We start from the raw sequence: 17,254 nt of genomic DNA on the forward strand, positions 1-17,254 counted from the left end.
TTCTGACTGGACCTTATATAGATGATGGCGAGCTATTAGAAATGCAGGATTGGGTCTGTAGGGTAGAGAGGTCGCCATGTAAGTAAAAGGGAAAAGTTTCTAATAGGAACAGACTTCAAGAGGGAATGGGATTTCCACTCTGTCTACATGGTGCCATTTTGGGAATTAGAAAAAAGTAACAATATGGGGGGGGGGAATGTGATGCAGAGGATGAAAAGCATAGCAAGCAGGTGGTACCACTGTGCAAGCAAAAACTTGCCTCTCTTCGTGGGAGGTAGACCCAGCCTGTATGTGGGTGAATTGTCTAGCATGTAGAGAGGTCAAAGTACAGTTGCACCTTCTGGGTTGGGCATTAAACCTGCTGGGAGGCTCAGAGCCAACCTTGTTTCTGGTACAGAAATGGTGCTTAATTAAAAGATTTAAATGTTTTTGGACAAAAGACAAGGGTATCTGGGCACCTACTGTTGCCAGTCTCTCTGGCAGGACTCCCTGAAAACTGGAATTTTGGTCACAGTCACAAAATAGAAGGCAGAGATTATTTTGTCTGCCCATTCCTTCACACATTGTGACAGAAAGGGTTCACTCTCCATAATTATGCTGGGACAAAGGCCTGGATGGAGATTGCATGAGACGATGAGAGATAGGGTTCCCTCACACAGAGGGGCGTGGTAGTTGAGAGAGTTGAAAAGCAGAATCTGCAGGCCTTGAAAAGCGATGGACTGTGAGAGACATCCACAGAAGCCCTGACATTTTTCTCATGGTGGACTGAGGTAAGGAGGAAGCTGTTGATAAACTGGCTGTGCTGGGGAAAGAGAGCAAGCACGGCTTTTGAAGTCTGTCCTTTTGGAGTGGGAAGCTGGGCCCTCTCCAGTGATCATATCATATTGTTTTAGAAACATCTGTGAGACACAGACTCGGCCTAAGTTTTTGACGTTCCCTCTGTTCCCGATGGAAAAGTCTCACTGGTAAATTCTCCTTGTGTGGCAAAGGACAGATACTGGTTTCTTATCAGCGTCTGTCCCCTATCTTAAAAAAAGTCGTAGCTATGTAGGGAAATCCCTGATGATATAACTGAAAGGGAGTTAATCGCTTATAGAGTTCAATCTCAGAGAACCTGGAGGAGTCTGGAGGTTACTTAAAGCTCACCGAGTATGTAGTATTTCATGAACACTGATCTTCAGGTGCCAGGGGCCAAAAGTATCTGAAGAATACCATCAAGGAGGAGGACACTTTCAGTGGTCTTTTTGTACTCTGATCCACTCATGGCAAAAGCATTGCAGGTCACTGTGTAACAGCTAACTTGCAAATGTGCATAGGATATGCAAAGAAAATTTAGGTTTTTTTTTTTTTTCAACTTTAACGCTCCCTTACCTCTATCAAATGGGCCTATTAAGTCTCTAAGTGCTTCATTTTTTGCCTTGGCATTTATTATTTTACACTTTAACTTTGAATTAGCATAGAGTTTTCCATGTATGCCACCCTATCAAAGGAACAGGAGAGAACGTCATTTTGTGACAAGTTGAAAAAAGTGACTTTGGATTATTCCATAATTCGGCTTCATGCTTACTTTGTAGTGAGGAAGGTGATGTTTATAAAAAGATGAAGACATATACAATATGTTCTATGGAAGTGTGGTGAGGTATGAGGGAAGGGGATGTCTCAGCGGGCCCATGCCGAGGCATCCCTTCCCCTTAGGGCATGGGGAGGGGAGTTAAGAGGATAGTAGAGGCAGAGAGAGGCAGAGAGAGGCAGAGAGAGGGAGAGAGTAGAGAAGTAGAGGTCGGCCATGAGCACGTGGAAAGAGGGGGAAGGAAAGGGGGAAAGGACGAGAGGACAGAGGGGGAGCAAGAAGGCAAGAGAGCAGGAGATCAAGAGAGCAAGAGAGAGAGGAGGGGGCAAGCAGCCCCTTTTACAGTGGGTCAGGCCTACCTGGCTGTTGCCAAGTAACTGTGGGGCGGAGCATAACTGGCTGTTGCCAGGTAAATGTGGGGGTGGAGTTTAGATAGAAGGCTAACAGAAGGGATGTGTTCATCATCTCTCGGATACCTTAGTCCACAGTTTACCTTGGCAACAACACAAACAAACAAAAAAAGCGTCATCACTGTAAGCAGCCTGGGAGGCCACCAAACCTAGGTGAAGAAAACACGTCAGTGGGTTAGGCACAACCACAGCTGAGAGAAGCAGGTCTAGGGAGGTGTGTCTGAGGTGTCTTGGAGGGTTGGTCTCAGAGAGAATCTAGCAGGTGCCATGGAAGCAGACAATGGGAGGGGCGGGGGGGGGGGGGGGGGATAAGGTCTTGAATAACAACGCTCCTCACAGCAGCACTGTTTGTTTTTAAGCCTGTTAAAGTGTCAGAGCAACAACATCCCTTTCACCAAAACAAAAGGCTCACTTAAAAAAATGGCTGACACACAAATTATGTGGATAAGTGTTTGTTAAAGCTTCTTAGGCACCTGACTGGCTTCTCAGCCTCTGGGGAGAGGGCGCGGGGTGGGAGAGATGGAGGGAAAGGGCGAGGGAGAGGGAGGAGATAGACAGACAGAAATAGACACCACAGAAACAGAGAGAGACAGAGAGACAGAGACAGTGAGAGACAGACAGACAGACAGACAGACAGACAGACACACACACACACACACACACACACACACACACGGACTCTAAAGAGCAGTGGCTTTTATTTGGCGATGGCAGGGCCCTGTAATGGGAAGACACATCAACTCTGAGCTAGTCAAAGGGGTGGAAGCAATCGGAAGTTGTTACAGGCAACGTGAAGAGAGGATTGCAGGAGAGATTTCAAAACACTCTCACCCTTGGCCACCAGGATTAATAACAGGGTAGCATCAGTCCAAGACTAAACAGTTAGCTGTGAGCAGATGTCTGTGAAGGGGTATTTCGAGTGTTTGCCTTGGCTCGTGCCCAGTTGTGATTCCAGCAGAGCCTTCTTCCGTGGTTAAGCTTGTTAATCATGTGTGTGGGAGCTCCCCTCCTTCACAACTTGATCTTTCACTCTCTCTTGCTGGAGCTTGATACGAATCACTTCATTTTGTTGCCAACATATCTTTTTTTAATTTTATTTACATTTCAGATGCCATCCCCTTTCCCCATTTCCCCTCCCTAGAAAACCCCTGTCCCATGTCCCCCCTTTCCTTTTTGCTTTTATACATTTTTAAAAAATGTTAATCAAAGGATTTATAAGTTTGGTAATGCTCAATCAGAAGCGTAACCCAATACCCAACCTAGATATATTAGCTATCTTTGATTGGAGGAGACATGTGAACATCTGCCTCCATGCCCCCTCTCTCTTTCTCTCTCTCATCACCTAGCTTCTCCTCTCCTTCATCTTCTCTCCTTACTCCATCTCTTCCTCTCAGTACTCCTTCCCACTTAGCTCCTCCTATGTATCACTCTTCCTGTTAAAGTAAAACTTTTCTTTCAAAATACAGTTAGAGCATACTTACTCCTAATTGTACCAGTGAGGTACAAGATAGTTCTAATACCCAGTCCATCATTTTGTTGACTAACCAGAACCTCTGTCATCTTTCCTAATTAAAACACTTACTTTTGATCCTGGCTTTTTTTGTTGTTGTTGTTGTTGTTGTTGCCGACATATCTTGCACTGCCAAGCTTCAGATCAAAATCTCTCAATACCGAGGCACTGCCCTCAGTGGGACTGGCTCCTGGTGCCAGTGTTCCCTCACCATACTTGTTTTGAAAGAGTAGCGCTGATGGCTACATTCGTGGGACTATTGGAAACTAAGAGGCCGTGTTTGTATTGCCTTACTGAGAGGTGCCATTTTTAGGCTTTCCCCAAGGTTTAAAAGTAACATTTCAGTTCTTATGTTACTTAGTATGGGTTCCTGAAAGCCCCTACAAAGCATCAATAAAGTTGGTTACTGGATTGAATGTCAAGGTCTTCAGGGGCAGACGGGTTGCTCCACAGATTTCTGATCCTTGGCAAAGTGATCGGAAGATGCCAGTGACTGACTCCGTAGGCCATAGAGAAATTTCTATGGCTCTTCTGGCTCTGATTTCAGGAATCCACATGGCAGGTGAGTGTATCGCTGGCAAGATCTGTTGGGGGGTTGGTCTGTTGTTATGTATATAAATGCTAAACGCTGAACCCTAAGATTTATCTGTTTTACCATCCAGATGGGTGCATTCTCACCGCCTTTGTTGTATAACCCTTTTTTCCCAACTTAAAGCTATTGGTTACTAAAAGGCCTGTAACTGGGCAGTAGAGAGACAAAGATGGGACTTAGGGATCTAGTGAGGGATCTTAGGAGAGACCACAGGAGGAAGAAAAGAGACAGAGGGAGGAGGAGGTCTCCATCAGAGGAGATGGACCAGGAGCAAGTGGCTGAGTGAAGTGCACCCTGAGGAGAGACTGATGGAGCAAAACCAGCCTGGACAGGACTCAAACAGCAAGTAACATGGTGCCTATGGTTTGAATATAGGTAAGAAGAACATAGACCCTGCTCAATCTAGGCTTGTAGATAAAATACCAGGTTTCCATGTCTTTTATATGGGCAAGCTAGAATAAATAATTCATTTTCAGAGATCAGTGGAGGCCTGACCAGCTCTAAGAGTGAGATACAGACCCAGTGGAGGTGTTCAGGAGGCAGGCCATCAGCAGAGTGTTACGAAGGGCTATTGAGGGGCAATGATGCCTGCCTAGGAGAAAGGATCTTCTCTTTAATCATTGGAATGATTTTTTTTTCAGATGTTTTCCAAATTGTGTATCAATCTGGAATCATTGGAATGAATTGGTTGGATGTTTTCCAGATTCATGTGTCTCTCAGGAGCCATCTCACCAGCCTTTGAAATCCTTTTGGTCACAGATTTTGGGTAATTCTACACCCATAGTGTTAGCCAGAAGTGGCACACTGAGGACTGAATATGCTATCTCCAGTTGAGTGTAGTGGCTTGTGTTCTTGATACTTGGGAGGCTGAGGCAGGAGGATTACAAGTTTGAAGCACGTACGAGCTTCATAGTGAGTTCTAGACTAGATTGTGCTATAGAGTGAGCACCCTATTTTAAAACCAACCAAACAACAACTCAAATCAAACCAACCCAGGTATATCTGCCTCAAACCAATCGAAATTCTTATTCTTGGCTTCTTAAGCATTCCTGGACAATGGAAAGTTTTTACTATGAAAACTCTCATGCAAAACTGGAGTCTTTCCTGGCACAGCCATTTAAATGGAGCCAGGAGGCCACTTAGATCCCAGCTGTCTGATTCAGGGAATATCTTTTCAGTTCAAGCCAATGAAACAGCTGCCATAACTTTACATCGTAACTGACAATGGTCATGACTTTGTTCTTACACGTAATTGCTGCCACTGGGCAATCAGAGCTTGCTAGGCTTGGGCGCCCAATACGGAGATTCCTTTCAAAACAACACATGGCTTTCTCTGTCCTAATAAAACCTAAATCTTTTCATGTTCTTTAATATATCAGTCTGCTTTGGCCTATGCACACATGGCCCAGTTGGCAAGTTGATTTTGTGTTCTTTATCCTGCACTAAAATTTAAAAAAAAAAAAAATCTGGCTCTGCATTTTTTATTCTGGCAACACCCATATAAATCCTGTTATTTTGTAAGGATGCGAGGCTCATTCCAGTTGTTTTAAAGAGAAGCTTTGCAGTCCTGACCTCCAGCTGCATTGCTCCAGCGGTGCCCCTTTCTGGGCTCTAGAAGTCCCATCTCCTCCAGAGTTCCCATGAGCTCTTTTTTAATTTTTGCAATTCCCCAGAGGCTAATTTCTTGTTTCTTTCACTCTCGGAGTCTGGCCTTTTCTGTTGGGTTCAATTCTGGGAATCGTCTTTCTTCTGAACCCCAGCCAGGCCTGGAATCTTGGATGCCAGCCACTCCCACACGGTAGACATTGTTGGTGTTCAGTTAGGAAGCCCAGCTCCTCTTGCTGTGTGCCTGGGTTTGGCTGACATTGGGATGACTTGCCTGTCTCCTGTCATGTCTTTCAAATGTATGTGTACCTACCAGGCTGTGTGCTTCTTCCTGACAGACAGACTGACTGATTTCCTTCCATCCTTCCGGTCTGCCTTTCTTCCTTCCCTCCAAATCCCATCTTCCAGCCTTTCCCATTTATCCACCAGCTTGGCCTCCGTGAGAGGGCTTCATCAAACCCCTTTTCTTTCCCTGGGGGCCTTTCTGGTGGGAGTAAAAATGAACTCTGACTGGGCTTCTCTGGAGTCTGGCTGTGCTGTGTTCTCCTTTAGAGCTTATTTTAAGGGATTTTTAAAGAGTTGATTTAAATGTTTACTCAGGATCCCAGAGAAGGAAAGGAACCTTTCCCAAGGAGTGGAGGGATCAGCCAGGCCCCAAGAGCATCCTTGCTCCTCCCTCAGGGCTCAGTGTAGCCAGCTTCAAGCTCAAAGACTCTTGTCTAACTCTCATCTTGTACCTCCTTGGTGCCTTTAGTACCTTAGCCCTAAGTGCACTAGTTTAACCTTCAAGCTGTGGAGTGCGGAAGACAGCATCTTGCCTCAGTCAAACTGGCTCAGTTAAAGAAAACAAGTAATGAAAACCAGAAACCCTGAGACCGAAAGCCAGGAATTAGTGTTTCTCACAAAAACAATCAAGAACAATCTAAAAAACCCTGACCCAGCCTTGTTTTGTCTGTAGTGGATGAGTGAATGAATTCTTTAATCCATCCAGTATATACTGCCCCCAGCTCCCCCCCCCCCACCTTGTTGGATACTTGATCCCCAGTTGGCGGTACTGTTTTAGGAGACTTAGGAGGTGTGGCCTTATTGGAGGAAGTATGTCACTGGAGACATGCTTTTGAGAAAGTAAAGACTCATGCCATTTCGAGTTAGCTCTCTGTTTTGTGCTTGTGGTTCAAGATTTGAGCTCTCAGCTCCTGCCATAGCCACCAAGTCAGCCACATCTGTAACCTCTGTTCTCCGTCATGGACTCTATCCCTGTGAAACATAAGCCCAAATAAACTCCTTCTTCTGTAAGTTGCCTCGGTCATGGTGTTTTATCACAGCAATAGGAAAGTAACCAATACAGGGTCTTATTATGTAGCTCTGGCTGCTCAAGAACTTACTATATAGATATCAGGCTGCCTTCAAACTTACAGAAACCTTATTATGCCTTCTGCCCCTAAACTCCAGTGCTGGGATTAAAAGTAGGCACCACACTTGGCCACAAGTCGGCTTTCTGGTAATTTTCACACCAAGATCAAGTTTAGGTCAAAACTATTCTGAATGTGCCTTCTCTTGGACCACGCTAGGAGATGCCAGAGAAGCAATAAGGCAGTCACAGAAGCCCAGCCCTCTGCTGAACGCTTGTACGAGTGTTAGTGTCCCAAGTGCATAGGAGTTGCTGGCACATTCACAGACCAACAATTATCCCATGAAATAACTCCTCAGAGCTTGGTTTAACCATTATGAAAGATGTTTTGATAGATAACATCTGCCGTTGTTTTCAATTAGATATTCTACCGCTGAACTTTGATTAAAAACGGATTTAAACATTTTAATAGCCCTATCTCTTGAAGACGGCTAAATGTAAAAAAGAAAAATGTTGCTTCTTTAAATTGTTGGTTCTCCTGCTTTGTGGCTCGATTTTAACCGAATTCCCATTAATGACTGTTTAAAACGCACACAGTTCCGAATGCAGTAAACCGAGGTGCGGAAATACGGTCTCCAAGCCAGCACTGTGCTGTGTTCCCTCCTTCACAACGGATACCTCGTTTCATTTTATGCTTTAATTAAGCTGGGTATATTTTATGTTTTAGTTTGCTTTAGAACAACTGCAGTGCATGTAATTGACACTATTTCATCTCTGGTAGAAAGTGCTGAATTGAATTAAACACACCACTTCCATTTCCTTCTGCATTTAATCTGTAGAGAAACTAAGAGAGAAATAATATGAATTGTATATCCTTTCCAAGTTTCTCCGATAAGGGAAAGTAACGAACTACCTAATAATTACTAATAAGGACAGGTGAAACCTTTACTTTCAGTGTAACTCTTATCTATGTGCAAATAGATATTCAGTAGCCTAAGGTGCTTTTACTTAGTAGTTTTTCCCAAACGGTGTATCGCAAATGGCGAATGAATGCGTTATGGCTGTTCTATCACTCTGTATAAAACGTATTTTCACATGCACATCTTTTATGTTTGTGCTTGGTTCTATTAATTTTGGTTTTGTCTATTATTTTTGACATGTGTGCACGTGTCGAGACTTTCCCATGCCACAGCAGACGTGTGGAGAGGTTAGAGGTCAGCTTTGCAGAATTGATTTTCTCTTTCCATCTTTATGTCAGTTCAAAGGATCAAGCTGAGATCGTCAGATTCGCACAAGCACTGTACCCCAGAGTCATGTCACCAGCCCTTCCGTCACACAGTTTAAAACATCTCCAGTCAAGCGATCAGGGTTAGCTTGAGTACATGAGGTGGGGAAATAACGTAGCACATTTCAATAGAGTTGGGCCTGGGAATATTTTGTAAAGGGCTAGATAGTAAATACTTTCAAATTTGTGGACGCTGTTTCTCTCAAACCACACAGCACAGCAGGTGCTGCATGAAAGCCATTGTAGATGATACACAAGCATAGGAATGTGGATTCTTCCTGGTAAAACTATTTACAAAATAGTCAGGTGGCTGTTTCGGACGCATTGGCTTTGCTGACCCTTCTTATCATGGATAATGAACAATGTTCACTCGATGTTCACAGTAGAGGAAAGCAACACGTCAGTTAAGCTAGAGGCCTTAAGATGCTTCTATTTATGTATATGTTATATGCATATATGAATTTTTGTTTGTCTTGCAGTGGTTCAAATTAACTTCACCTCTTGATTCCCAGGTTTGAGTTTTCTAGTGCAGCTTGCAGTTTAGAACAGAGACCTAAACTCATCAACATTTTCCTAAGTGTTCATTAAGTTGTCAAATAATTATCCTAATTAAAACTTACTCTCTTCACGTCCACAGTGGCTCTGCCTGTAATTGCAACATACTCGTCTTACACACAAACTTGGCTTAAATCAAGACAGATTTTATGCACCTTCCCCTCACACAACTGCGTTTTCAGTTCAGCTCTGGATTAGGTGAGAGTAGGATCAACTTCCGTCAAGAAGCCAAAAAGCTTTGTTGAATGGAATTTGCAAATTGGATACTTTGATTTTCTTAATAAAAAATTAGAAAGTGAATTTTTTTGAAACTTTCTGTTCATTTTGATGATCAGTTCCTCACAAATATTCTTGAAAAGTGTGATCTATGTCTAGCATGTTCTTGTGATATTCTCATAGTGTGTTTGCCGTGTTTTGGCTTTTTCTGTAGACATGGCGGTCTTCCTCAAGAACAATCACTCATTCTGTGTTAGTTGCTTTGTGGCAGAATAGATACTTCCTGGTATCTAATTGATAATGCAAATTTTACTTATTAAGGTGGCATGGGCCCAGTGAAAGCCAGTGTCTGGAATATTAATTTTGAAAGGAGGGCGGCATATCTGCCTGCCAAACACTTGTGTGAGGCTGGGGTTGCCTGCAGAAGACAAAGCCACTGGCACTAATATATTTTGTGTAGGTAGCATTGTCTAACTATGTATGTATGTATGTGTGCATGCATGTGTGTATTTTTTAAGACAAAGTGTTAATATATTTCCTAGGCTGGCTTCTAACATGAATTTCTTGCCTCAGCCTCCTAAGTGTCTGGGATCACAGGTCTGTGCTAGCATGTCCTGTGATACTTGTTTAAAACAGTGACAAACGTTATCCTATCAGAGGTCGTGGGAAGGTCTATTATGTAAACCACCTTTTGAATGTGTTTTGTCTGATCCTCCCAAATGTTCTTGGTGGGTAGGACTCATTAGCTTGTCACTTGCATAGAAAGGAAGGCTCAGGAATTTATCAATGCATTTATTTTCTGAAGTGCTAAGGATTCTCTCCCTCTCCCCCTCCACTACTTCCCCCCCCCCCCCCCCCCCGTACTGGCTGGTTTCGTGTGTCAACTTGACACAAGCTGGAGTTATCACAGAAAGGAGCCTCCCTTGATGAAACGCCTCCATGAGATCCAGCTGTAAGGCATTTTCTCAATTAGTGATGGGGGTGGGGAGGGCCTAGACCATTGTGGGTGGTGCCATCCCTGGACTGGTAGTCGTAGGTTCTATAAAGAAGAAAGCTGAGCAAGCCAGGGAAAGCAAGTCAGGAAGCAGCACCCCTCCATGGCTCTGCATCAGCTCCTGCTTCCTGCCCCAGGTGAGTTCCTGACTTCCTTTGGTGATGAACAGCAATGTAGAAGTATAAGTTGAATAAACCCTTTCCTCCCCAACTTGCTTCTTGGTTATGATGTTTTGTGCAGGAATAGAAACCCTGACTAAGACACACAGACACACAGACACACACACACACACTCATGAACTTACTTATATACCCTTTCTTGAGCTGCCTTGGGTGAACAGCTTTTCTTGCTTTCCTAGTAACCGTAAGTATTGTTATGATGAAACAGCATGACCAAAAGCAACTTGTGGAGGAAAGCACTCATTTGGCTTCCATATTCAGAACCACAGTCTACTGAGGGAAGCCAAGGCAGGAACTCAAACCAGACAGGAAACCGGAGGCAGGAGCTGATGCAGAGGCCATGGAGGTATGCTGCTTACAGGCTTGCCCTTCATGGCTTGCTCAGCCTGCTTTTCTTATAAAGCTCAGGACCAGCAGCCCAGGGATGGCCTAACCCACAATGAGCTGGGCCCTCTCCCATCAATCACTAAGAAAATGCCCTACAGGTGTGCTTGTCTACAGCCAGATCTTATGGAGGCATTTTCTCAATTGGGGTTCCCTTCTCTGTGTTAAGAGGACATAAAACTAGGCAGCACACCTCCGAAAGGGCTTAGGAACAGGGTTGACTTGGGGAAGTTCCTGCAGTCTGGATTCCTAATGCCTCTGGAGAAAATCCTTGTGCCCTGATGTGGAGGCAAACACATTCCTTTTCTGAGGGTTGAAAGCCACTGGCTGCACCAAGGCATGTGCTCCTCTGCCAACTGCTGGAACAAGGAAACCCTCTGCCATGATTGTCAGCACTCTGGCCAGCCACCAGCTGCTCTCAGTGTCCAGCGTGGTGGTATGTTTTTAGCTCAGCTAGGCAGCTCTATGGCACCTGGGATGCAAAAACAGCCAGACATTCTCCAAACACCACAGCAAGACTGTTTAAACAGCATGATGTTTGGGAAATTCTCCACACCTCCTGTATTCACTGGTAGATTATTGGACAGGCTTCAGAAAGCAGCTCAAGGGAGAGCCTAGTTGAAACAGCCTCATCTACGTGTGTGTTTAGTAAGTTCTCTGCACACCAAATGAACTGTACACACACACACACACTGTATGAACACACACATGCTGCTCTGTGGCTTGCATTGTCTAGTGGGAGCACTTTGGTCAGCGACCAGAGCTGGGGGGTCTCCTTTGCTTTCACCTGCCCTGGGGAAACAGGATGTACTGCTTGCATCAGTTGGTGCCTTCCTGCCCTTTACTTCCTTTTTCCTTGTCCCCCAGCTGACAACAATCAAAGCTGACTTTCAGCTGCACGATGCTCTCATCAGTAAAACAAGCTGGGTGTGGTGTCAATCAGTACAGGAGACTTTAAAGCCGCTCCGAGTTCTACAGCCGTACATTGTAACCCTCTGGTGAACTCCCGTGCGCGTGCCTGTTCTATGTGCCCTTTAAACTTTACCTAGAAGTCAGTCCTGAGTTCTGCGGACTTTGTAGACCTGGCTAAGAGGCAGTTTGACTGAGCCCCTTTCTAAGGAGGCTGCTCTAAGAGATGCTGGGATGAGCAGAGATGTGGTGCTTTTCATCTCAGGTTTCCATCTGTTACTATTTTCGAAAGCATCCAGATGCATGTTGTTCCTAGTCCGGATGAAGTCAAGGCCCCCTCTCGTGGAAACAGAAACAAAGCCACAACGCTGCCTGACAGTGGCAGACGGTTGTGTCTGAATGCATGGCGACTCCGGTATGCACACAGTTCCACCAGCACCAGCCAAATCCCTTCTGGAGCCAGCAGCCAGAAGTTGGCATTTGCAACAGCTAGAATTCTAAAAGCCAGAGATACAGCTGTAAGTCTTGCTTACTTGGGGGGGGGGGGTTTGCTTCATCCTATAAGTGTGAAATCTTTTAACATATATCCTTAGCTGTATTCGGTTTGGGCCATCCCATGTAAAAACACATTTCAGAAAAACAAGGCTTTTGTTAAAAGAAAGACGATCAAACACAGTGACAGCGAGCTGAAAAGCCGCGTAAGCTGCTTTTATGGCATTGATGCAGGGAGAGGGATGGAGCTTTGCTGTCAGCGATAATGGCAAAACCAGTGACATAAAACACAATTACAGTAAGTTAAACTAGTGTGTAAATGATGGGTACCTAGGATGGCCTCTTCCCTCGACTGTAAAGAAAGCAGTATAGCACAATGGAGGTTTTCTCAGTCATAAAAAATGAAATGATGCCATTTGTAAGAAAGCCGACGAAACTGGAGTTAGTGATAGTAAGTGAATTAAGTCCGTCTCAGAAAGGTAAATCTCTCATTGGTGGTTCCTGGATTTATACTGACACAGGAAATCATGGATGTCTATGTGAAACTGCCTAAGGGCACAAAGGAAGCTAGCAGGAGGGACAGGGAAGAGAGTGGAGGGGGATGGGAAGGACATGGTCCACCTACAGTATGCACTCACGTGAAAACTATATGTAGTATAGTACCATGCACAATGAATACACACAAAGATAAATTCAAAAGTCGAAAACCTCAGAAATAAAGAGTATAGACATTTTAAACAGTGAAAAAAATACATAATAAAGGTTAGCTGGGCTGGGCAGTGGTGGCGCATGCCTTTAATCCCAGCACTTGGGAGGCAGAGGCAGGCGGATTTCTGAGTTTGAGGCCAGCCTGGTCTACAGAGTGAGTTCCAGGACAGCCAGGGCTACACAGAGAAGCCCTGTCTCGAAAAAACCAAAACCAAAACCCAAAAAAAAAAAAAAAAAAAAAAAAAAAAGTTAGCTGGTAGCTCTCTACTCTCAGTAGATAAGATACTTTTAGTATTTTTTTTTTTTAAAGATTCATTTACTTTATCTGAGTACACTGTAGCTGTCTTCAGACACACCAGAAGAGGGCGCTGAATCCCATTACAGATGGTTGTGAGCCATCATTTAGTTTCTGGGAATTGAACTCAGGACCTCTGGGAAGAACAGTCAGTGCTCTTAACTGCTGAGCCATCTCCCTAGCGGCAACCCCCCCCCCCCCGCCCCCAACTTCTTAAGTTGTGCAGACCATCGCTCCCATGTGCCTCAGAATGATCAGGCGGAGTCCCAAGGCACGTCGGATACAAACAGGGCCTCTGTGTTGAGGTGGAGGCTGTGAAGCCCATAGTCTCAGCTCTTCCCCTCGCTGCTCGAAGCTGCCTGTGGACACCTTTGCTTTGTGTGAAGACCATGGCCCTGCTGGATCATGGTCTGATGGCTCCTAACCTCCACGAGTTTCTCTGTATTCCTTTTCTGCTCTCTGTGTTCTTTCCCAGGGCAGTCCCCAGAGCCATGCTGGTCCTCGAGGAAGCTCATATCTGACTACGTGGTGGGAAGGGAGAGAAAACAGCACAATTGAGTGAGCCTTGCAAGTCCGGTTATTCTCCCTAAAACATTTTATTTCATCATGAGATTATTGTTTTTCACTGTTGAGTTATATCCCTGATCCTGTCTTTTATCCTTGTTCAAATATCCTTTTACAAAGTAATGGAGATAACCTTTTTTTAAAAAATCCCTTTTTGGGGGTGGGTTAAGGCGGGTCAGAATTATCAGTCCTGTGTTAGTCTCCAGGATTTTTATTTGTCTGAAAGAAGGATAAAAATCTTGTCTCTCTTGCTTTAGATCTATTTTATACACCGTGCTTTTATACACTCTGTATTATGAATTTACATGTTCATTAAGAACTTGCTTGAATATAGATGTGGTAGAATCAGTCACCTCAGGAGGTGTTAACTCGAGGGAAAGCACAGCTTCTCCTGCACCTGTCCTCCTGTAAGGATTTAAGGTTCTGTTGTGTTAATTGAGAAAGTTTGAGGCTTTGGAGCTACACAGGAGAGTAGAGCCAGACTGATTTTCTGTCAAAAGAGCCAGGAGCAACTGTCAAAACAGGACAGATCCCAAGGGAGGATGTTGGAATAAGAGGGAAAGGAAGAAAAACAGAATTTTAAAAATGTTGTTTAAAAACGATTGAACTCACGGCATCATGGGAGAGAGCGTTAAATCCTTTGAAGACAAATAGTAAGAGGACACAGAGTCTTGCTGTGTAGATGCAGTGGCTATGGGTGGCTAGGACATTTAGTGCCCCCTCGGTGACAATCTTCCTTGGTACACTGGAGGACAGCTTCCATTAGCTGGAATGAAAGCTTTATCTTGTCTCATGGTTCAGAGGTTTGCTTTGTTGTTTCTGGGCTAACAGTGAGTCAGAACATCTCGGCACAGACTGCATGCATGATGGAGCAAGTCAGCAAGTCCTCATGATGGCCAGGAGGGTTGGGGGGGGGGGGAGAGAGAGAGAGAGAGAGAGAGAGAGAGAGAGAGAGAGAGAGAGAGAGAGAGACTGAGAGATCGAGATCACTTTTATAAAGAAAACCTCTGTCCTCCCATCAGTTGATTAATGAGATCAGAAGCAACATACACACACACACACTGACACAACATTCACACACCAACACACAAAGCAACATACACAGAAAATCACACACATACATATACACCAACACACACACACATACACACACACACACACACACACACACACACACACAGAGGTTTCCTTGATTTCTTTCAGAAAATTAATCCATTTTCTTATTTCTTCCTTTTCCCCAAACCAACCTAAATAAGTTAAAAATGTTTTGTTAAACGTTTAAAATTTTATTTATTTATTTTTGGGGTCATAGGCCATGGTGCATGTGTAGAGGTCAGAGGATACCTATAGGAGCTGGTTCTCCACTTGGGGGTTCTAGGGAGCGAACCTAGGGTGTCAAACTTGTCAGCAAACTCCTTTAGCTACTGAGCCATCTTGTTGGTCCTACAATTTTTATAAAAAGGAAATTGATATGAAAAGGTTTCTAAGACTAGAAATGCAATTGAATCAATATAGAATCACCCTCCCTGTCCCCCCACCCCCCATGACATAGTCTTATGTAGCTCAGGCTAGACTCAAACTCACTTATGTTGCCGAGGTTGACCTTGAACTCTCTATTTTTCAAGTGCTGGGATTACAAGTGTGTGCCACCACCCCTGTCTAGAATTACTCTGTTTTTAAAAATTGAAGCATCCCTCTTTGAAAAGTGCTGGGGAGCCACGTGTCAGGGTTCCTGTCCTAGCAACATGGAGTGTCCTGTACCCCCGGCTCCTGTGGGGGACCACTGTGCCTTTTCCCTTATCCTTCCCAGCTTGTTCATTTTTGGAGAGTTGCTTTGGACTTATAGGGACTTCTTGGCAGTTTTGCAAATGTTCTGAAGCCTCCCCGTTTTCCATGGTGTCTCACGGAATTATTTTTAGTTCTCTCTGTGACATGTTAGCTCCACAAACATGACTTCTGTTTGGAAGTCATGTCCATTGGGACTGGAGATTGATTCTAAGATAATTTAGGTCATAGTTCTTGTCCCTGCAGATGGGAGAGAAAGAAACTATATGTTCTACATGGCATAGTCCTCTCGAGTTGCTGGCCACCCACACTCTTACATAGACTTGCCGAGAGGCTAGAAAGGGCATTGCTATTGCTTAATTTAGGAAATGTCCCCAAAAGTCTATATATTAAAGGCTTGGTTCTGGAATTGAGTGTGGGGGTTGGTGGGTTCTGTGGGCCTTTAAGAGGCAGGGACAAGTAGGAGGTCCTTAGATCACTGGGTATGTGCACTCTAAAGGGATTATGGGATCCATTTATCCTTGCTCTGCTTCTTGGCTACTGATGTGAACTCTTGGTCTGAAATGGTCTGTGATGTTCTTCTTTTCACCACTGGCTCAGGCCAATGATGCTGGTAGGTCGGAAACCGGCCCGGCTAATTTTATCAACTTGACACAAGCTAGAATCATCAGGAGAGAACCTCAACTGAGAAAATGCCTCCTTAAGCTTAGGCTGCAGGTAGGTCTGTAGGGCATTTTATTAACTAGTGACTAATGGGAGAGGGCCCAGCCTATCGTGGGTGGTACCATCCCTTGACTTGTGGTCCTGGGTCCTATGAGAAAGCAGGCTAAGAAAGCCATGAAGAGCAAGCCAGTAAGCAGCACCCATCCATGGCCTCTGCATCAGCTTCTGCCTCCAGGTTCCTGCCCTGTTTGGTTCCTGTCCTGGCTTCCTTAAGCACTGGACTACAATGTGGAAGTGTAAGCCTAATAAACCCTTTCCTTTCCAAATTTCTTTTTTAATTATGGTGTTTCATCACAGTGATAGAAACTCTAAGTCAGACTGGAACCTCTAGGATCATGGCCCAGAGTAAGACTGGTTTTAGTATATAAGTAGCCAGTGTCAGGTATTTTGTGACAGCAATGTGAAGCCCACTAATGAACCCCAAATCTGCCTGAATCTGAAGATTTGTCTGTGCTATCCCACCTCAGGCATAGCTGGATGGCTGAGAACAAGTACATCACTGTGGGTCGGAAGACACTGGCTACATTCTGAGTCTCCATTATGAGCTTGTCACTTTAGAGCTAAATGAATTATTTTTACAGGGGAGGGGGTTAAGATGTCCTCTTAACTGGGAAGTGAGATGGAAGTAAAAAAAAAAAGGTAGAAGGGAGGGGATATGGGGTGGTAGTGGCTGGATGACAGGAGACAGTTAATATTTCAAGATATGGCAGGAAACAAAACCGTTGAGATGAAGAGGAAGAGGCCATGTTGTCTTAGAAAGGAGAAAGCATAATATTTTCCATCAGATGAAGAAGACACAGAGGTTAATGTGATAGGTTAATTCAGAGATGGAGATGGTTAGCCCTCAGTAACCTTAAACCTCCCATGAGGCTCCACCTCTTAAAGGTCCATAGTGTGTGCCAATTGCATCATCCTGGATGCATAGCATATATCCTCAGGGACACTCCCTAGGCAGGATTTTGTGGAACCCAGTGGGATCTATGAGGAAGGAAACCTCATAGAATTTTAGCAAGGCCTACTTGAAACAGCAGGCAAACTATTCCCATTAGAGGCAGAACTTGGAGGAAGTAAAATGGACACAACATGGCATAGGTGGGAGGTGAGGGCATCCTGCATCCGAGTGACGG

At 44.5% G+C, this 17,254-nt stretch overlaps 1 long non-coding RNA gene across 1 annotated transcript in view; it reads left to right on the forward strand.

Moving 5' to 3' along the window:
• The first annotated feature begins 15,980 nt into the window (after positions 1–15,980).
• The window catches only part of LOC143442983 (uncharacterized), a 61,951-nt gene continuing 60,677 nt past the window's right edge, over positions 15,981–17,254 (forward strand). Inside the window, exon 1 of the long non-coding RNA XR_013111613.1 lies at positions 15,981–16,121. This is a non-coding gene — a long non-coding RNA (uncharacterized LOC143442983). The remainder of the gene's footprint in view (positions 16,122–17,254) is intronic.

The sequence above is a fragment of the Arvicanthis niloticus genome, chromosome 7 (assembly GCF_011762505.2).
Source record: "Arvicanthis niloticus isolate mArvNil1 chromosome 7, mArvNil1.pat.X, whole genome shotgun sequence".
Lineage (NCBI taxonomy): Eukaryota > Metazoa > Chordata > Mammalia > Rodentia > Muridae > Arvicanthis > Arvicanthis niloticus.